Source organism: Oncorhynchus gorbuscha, unplaced genomic scaffold, assembly GCF_021184085.1.
Source record: "Oncorhynchus gorbuscha isolate QuinsamMale2020 ecotype Even-year unplaced genomic scaffold, OgorEven_v1.0 Un_scaffold_308, whole genome shotgun sequence".
NCBI classification, from domain to species: domain Eukaryota; kingdom Metazoa; phylum Chordata; class Actinopteri; order Salmoniformes; family Salmonidae; genus Oncorhynchus; species Oncorhynchus gorbuscha.
The window spans coordinates 759,294-765,887 of record NW_025745169.1 but is presented as its reverse complement, the minus strand read 5'-3'; the positions used below and the strand labels follow the sequence as shown (position 1 = coordinate 765,887).

The following is a 6,594-nucleotide window of genomic DNA, read 5'->3' as shown; positions in this document are numbered from 1 at the left end:
CGGAAACAGCCTTATAACCGGCACGTGCTTTCTGTAGCCTTTTCTCCCCCACTTTATCGCAATGCAGTGTGGCAAAAATGTGATACTGCCGACCACTACTATGGCAACACGGGATGTGCATGTGTGGTTCCATGAGCGCCGTAGGGGGCGGGGGCTTTGCCTGAATTCTACGAAGAGACACCCCCCCCCCCCCCCCTCGCGTCTTTTCATTGGCTCTCAATGACATCATTGAGGATGAGGGTTGTAATAGTGAGGTAACTTCTCCCTCTCTCTCTCTCTCTCTCTTTCTCTCTCCAGGCGAATTGTCTGGTGGATAATAAATGTAATAACGTAATCTATAAATGGCAGCAATGTGAACAGATGCGTGTAAATCAGTCAATGTGATCATATACAAGGCCCTCAATGCGCAACGTCATCGTTCAATCCCCAACCCCCTCCCCCACGTCTCAGGGACGCTGTCCAGCTTCAGCCTTGCTGAAAAACATAGTTCACCCGCTAATCATTTAACTGGCCGTCACGTGGCTTTTGTAAACACAGACAACACGCTGGTTTGAAAACAAATTCTAACTTTATCAACTTAACTATGCAATTTCAACAGAACATAAATAAATCAAACATGTTAATAAAATACATGTTGTCGCCTAAGACGTAAACGAGGTAATAACAGTCGAAACACCGCCAAGTCTAAACCAACCGATTTACGCCCTGCAACTCTGGAATGCACATAGAAACTCTCAAATACACACTACAACTATGAAATATGCCCTGCAACTGAAATACGCCCTGCAACGCAGAAATATGCCCTGCAACTGAAATACGCCCTGCAACCCTGCAACGCTGAAATACGCCCTGCAACGTTGAAATACGCCCTGCAACGCTGAAATATGCACTGCAACGCTGAAATATGCACTGCAACTGAAATACGCCCTGCAACGCTGAAATATGCCCTGCAACACTGAAATATGCATTGCAACGCTGAAATATGCCCTGTAACACTGAAATACGCACTGCAAGTGCAACTTAGTTTTAGGGTGGGATGTTGTGCACCTAAATTAGGAAACAAGCGTCACTCCACAAGTCTTCCCTGAAGAAATCGCTGTGGAAGCGGGCCAACCTACCCGTGTTGTCCTTGAGGGTCCGATGAGACGCCTATCCAATTTGGAACGCCTTTGTTGTGATGTGCGCCGGAAGATATAATCCAATTCTGATTCCATGAGTCCGGTACAGGTCGCGGGTCAATCCGCCACAGTGTAGGTGGTTATTCAGAGGTCCTGCAGCTAAAATCCTGTTGTAAAGGTACGGCTCCAAGGTACTTTTTCCCAATTCAGGCCTCCCGAAAAAGAAAAGCTTTTCCAATTAAACAGGTTTCAACCCACCTGAGGATAGCAGAGGAAAATCAAAGTTATTGAGGGCCTCTGTATTACTCACAGTTTGGGCAGAAAAATCGAGTTTGAAACTATAGAAAAGTTAGTGTTTGGCTTGTTTTTAACAGTCCAGGAAAGTGGTCGATGAAACGAATAAAATAAGGCTAAAAAAAAAATACATTTAGACGTATGCAAACTATACTATCGTATTTACTTAGATAATCCTCAACAATGAAAATGTATTTTAAAACGTTATTCAGTGTTTTATAATGAGTGTAGATTAAGGAACACACGCCGCACGTTAAAGACGTATAAACCGGAGAATTCCATGCCCATCGAATTAGAACAGAAGTTTCCATGGTTTCAGAACGAGATTGTTAGAATATTCGTTTTGCAACTTTGGGTGGTAAAGCATTAATTTAGACTAGAAGTTTCAATGTGATAAAAAAAAATCATATATATATAGATATTTACTCTATTCTATGGGTGCTCAAAAAAGAGAGACATTCGTATACATTTGCATCCATAAATGTGTACGTTTCCCTTCATAACCACTTATAAAAGGCATTAAAACTTCCGCAATCAATTATTTCCAATAGTTTATCACTTTTCTGAAGTCCAATAGTCTCATTTTCTACTTTTCTTTTGGCATTCTTTTATTCGCTCCTTTTTGGTGAGTAAAGAACAGAACAAAGGGAACAGAACAAAGAGTCACCGACTTACTGTGCTGTGTCTTATACCTGTTGCTCAATGCCCCACACTCCCTAAACCACCAGGACTTCATCCGCCTTTATTCCTTGTTGCGTTCTGGAATCAGAACAGACGGCTGTACAATATTCCATTTCGTCTTGTTTCAGCTATTAGGTTATATCCAAATAGAGAAGCATACATGCACCTGATTGTACTGTTCTCAATTCTTCACAACAACAAAACGTGTCCATATCACTCTGAACTTCACAATGTCATTATTTATATAAATAAGCCTACGAATTTGTCATTCAAACGTGTATTTTATCCAAACATGTATTATTAAAAAGAAAGTTCGTCGTCACGCGTAATTCTCTTTCCAGCTTCCCTCACCATCCAACTTTTGACAGCTTTGTCTCCTTCAACCCATCCCCTTGAGATAAACACCACGAAACTACTACAAACTTCGATTCATATAGTTTATATATGTCAATAATAAACGAGTTATTTAGGGAGGATATAAGTACATGTGAAAGCATCTATGCTCTCTCTCTCTCTCCGGTCTCTGCGCTGCATCAGACAAAGGAACGCTCCTCTCGCGCTTTGTGCTCTCAACTTTGCGAGCTGACGCACCAACTATCAGCAACTTTTTATATTGTAATTAAATCTAATCAAAATCTCAGCAAAAACAACACATGGCATAACATTCACTTTAAAACCCACTTACCGTTGCATTTCCTATGTTCGTGGAAGTCGTCCGTTTCGTTTGGAAAAGTTTAAAAGTGCATATTTGGGTTGTGTTGTTGGCGCTCTTTGTCTGCACGTGTGAAGGGGATTCTTGGCCGCGCCTTGTTCATTCCAGTTTCAGTCCCGCCCCCAAACAACAACAAAGGACACAACATCATAAAGTACATTCATAAGATTAACACTCACAACACATTACTCAATTATTATGAGATTTTTTTATTTTTCCAGCTATTTTACGCAAAGACGGTATATTTCCATTATAGACCGTTACTTCGGTAACTCTTTGTCCAGAGACCTCACTGTCTGTCCTTGTCTGGCCGTCCGTCTCCCACATCATTTAGGGACAACTCTGATGACTGCTATAACTGGACATTTAATAACAGCTTTAATATGGACTTGTTGTCTTCATACCATTCAACAATAGAGAAGCTGAGAGAGATTATAAGGCTTCGTTGGTTAGTTTATGAAGCTTTATTAATGTTTGTTATGCATAAGAGGAAGGAACAAAAACGTATAACAATTTGGAACTTCTAGACCTCAAAGATTAAAAGCTTTTATAAAATATAATAGTTATATTATATAATACATATTTTTTTAATAATACAACTATTGATCTCCAAAGCCTTAGATTGCCATGTCTCTGTGCAGAGCTTCCAATATTCACCATATTCATCCTCAACATTCGTACTTTTTAGGAATAAATAACAAACACAGTTTGAAATACATGTTTACATTTAGCAGACACCCTTATCCAGAGTGACTTACACGAGCAATTAGGGTTAAGTGCCTTGCTCAAGGGCACATCGACAGATTTTTAATCTAGTCAGCCCAGCAATTCGAACTAGCAACCTTTCAGTTACTGGCCCAACATTCTTAACCACTAGGCTGCCTGCCACTCTAACAAACACAAATCCAGTGGATTATAAATCAACACTATGCCCTCAATTACTTGTATTAACTGTGTATTTACTGTTGAGGAGACTAAACAAGTATTCAAAGAAGGGCAAGATAAGCATCATGAAGTCTTCAACCATGACCTTGAGTATTGAAAGCACAGAAACATCACCCACTGTGTCACAATGATATCTACAGTGGGGAGAACAAGTATTTGATACACTGCCGATTTTGCAGGTTTTCCCACTTACAAAGCATGTAGAGGTCTGTCATTTGTATCATAGGTACACTTCAACTGTGAGAGACGGAATCTAAAACAAAAATCCTGAAAATCACATTGTATTATCTACAGTGGGGAGAACAAGTATTTGATACACTGCCGATTTTGCAGGTTTTCCCACTTACAAAGCATGTAGAGGTCTGTCATTTTTTATCATAGGTAATAATACACTTCAACTGTGAGAGACGGAATCTAAAACAAAAATCCTGAAAATCACATTGTATTATTTTTAAGTAATACTTTTTAAGTACTACTGTATATTACCTTCATTATTCTAGGCAAGTCAGTTAAGAATTTTTATTTTATTTACAATGACGGCCTACCCCGGGTCAAACACGGACAACACTGGGCCAATTGTCGCTATGGGACTCCCAATCATGGTCGGATGTGATACGGCCTGGATAACAAACCAGTAGTCTGAAAAGATCTCCCGCTGTGTAACAAGCCAGTAGTCTGAAAAGATCTCCCGCTGTGTAACAAACCAGTAGTCTGAAAAGATCTCCCGCTGTGTAACAAGTCAGTAGTTTGAAAAGATCTCCCGCTGTGTAACAAGTCAGTAGTTTGAAGCCAGTAGTCTGAAAAGATCTCCCGTTGTGTAACAAGTCAGTAGTTTGAAAAGATCTCCCGCTGTGTAACAAGTCAGTAGTTTGAAAAGATCTCCCACTGTGTAACAAGTCAGTAGTTTGAAAAGATCTCCCGCTGTGTAACAAGCCAGTAGTCTGAAAAGATCTCCTACTGTGTAACAAACATGTAGTCTGAAAAGATCTTCCGCTGTGTAACAAACCAATAGTCTGAAAAGATCTCCCTCTGTGTAACAAGTCAGTAGTTTGAAAAGATCTCCCTCTGTGTAACAAGTCAGTAGTTTGAAGCCAGTAGTCTGAAAAGATCTCCCGCTGTGTAACAAGTCAGTAGTTTGAAAAGATCTCCCGCTGTGTAACAAGTCAGTAGTTTGAAAAGATCTCCCGCTGTGTAACAAGCCAGTAGTCTGAAAAGATCTCCCACTGTGTAACAAACATGTAGTCTGAAAAGATCTTCCGCTGTGTAACAAACCAATAGTCTGAAAAGATCTCCCGCTGTGTAACAAGTCAGTAGTTTGAAAAGATCTCCCACTGTGTAACAAGCCAGTAGTCTGAAAAGATCTCCCTCCTGTGTAACAAACCAGTAGTCTGAAAAGATCTCCCGCTGTGTAACAAACCAGTAGTCTGAAAAGATCTCCCGCTATGTAACAAGCCAGTAGTCTGAAAAGATCTCCCGCTGTGTAACAAGTCAGTAGTTTGAAGCCAGTAGTTTGAAAAGATCTCCCGCTGTGTAACAAGCCAATAGTTTGAAAAGATCTCCCGCTATGTAACAAACCAGTATTCTGAAAAGATCTCCCACTGTGTAACAAACAGGTAGTCTGAAAAGATCTCCCGCTGTGTAACAAGCCAGTAGTCTGAAAATATCTCCCTCCTGTGTAACAAACCAGTAGTCTGAAAAGATCTCCCACTGTGTAACAAACCAGTAGTCTGAAAAGATCTCCCGCTATGTAACAAGCCAGTAGTCTGAAAAGATCTCCCGCTGTGTAACAAACCAGTAGTCTGAAAAGATCTCCCGCTGTGTAACAAACCAGTAGTCTGAAAAGATCTCCCGCTGTGTAACAAACCAGTAGTGTGAAAAGATCTCCCGCTGTGTAACAAACCAGTAGTCTGAAAAGATCTCCCACTGTGTAACAAGCCAGTAGTGTGAAAAGATCTCCCGCTGTGTAACAAGTCAGTAGTTTGAAAAGATCTCCCACTGTGTAACAAGCCAGTAGTCTGAAAAGATATCCCGCTGTGTAACAAGTCACTAGGCTAAAACAACATGTTCTTTGTTCTGAACTGGCTTCCAGCATAACCTGTGAAGAACCCACAGACTCCAAATGGCACTCTATTTCTTTTATAGTGCAGTACTGGTAGAGGTAGAAACAGTCTGGCTAATGTATCTAGAGGTAGAGATAGAAACAGTCTGGCTGGTGTATCTAGAGGAAGAGATAGAAACAGTCTGGCTGGTGTATCTAGAGATAGAAACAGTCTGGCTGGTGTATCTAGAGATAGAAACAGTCTGTCTGGTGTATCTAGAGATAGAAACAGTCTGGCTGGTGTATCTAGAGATAGAAACAGTCTGGCTGGTGTATCTAGAGATAGAAACAGATAGAAACAGTCTGGCTGGTGTATCTAGAGATAGAAACAGTCTGGCTGGTGTATCTAGAGATAGAGATAGAAACAGTCTGGCTGATCTAGTATCTAGAGATAGAAACAGTCTGGCTGGTGTATCTAGAGGTAGAAACAGTCTGGCTGGTGTATCTAGAGGTATAAACAGACTGGCTGGTGTATCTAGAGATAGAAACAGTCTGGCTGGTGTATCTAGAGGTAGAAACAGTCTGGCTGGTGTATCTAGAGGTAGAAACAGTCTGGCTGGTGTATCTAGAGATAGAAACAGTCTGGCTGATGTATCTAGAGGTATAGATAGAAACAGTCTGGCTGGTGTATCTAGAGGTAGAAACAGTCTGGCTGGTGTATCCAGAGGTAGAAACAGTCTGGCTGGTGTATCTAGAGATAGAAACAGTCTGGCTGGTGTATCTAGAGGTAGAAACAGTCTGGCTGG

At 40.9% G+C, this 6,594-nt stretch overlaps 1 long non-coding RNA gene across 1 annotated transcript; it reads right to left on the bottom strand.

Moving 5' to 3' along the window:
• Window positions 1-1,123: 1,123 nt before the first annotated feature.
• LOC124017679 lies at window positions 1,124-2,889 on the bottom strand. Its single transcript, XR_006835519.1, has 3 exons — window positions 2,779-2,889; window positions 2,088-2,171; window positions 1,124-1,376 (listed from the first exon to the last, which is right to left on the bottom strand). It is a non-coding gene; the product is annotated as an uncharacterized LOC124017679 (long non-coding RNA).
• Window positions 2,890-6,594: the final 3,705 nt, after the last annotated feature.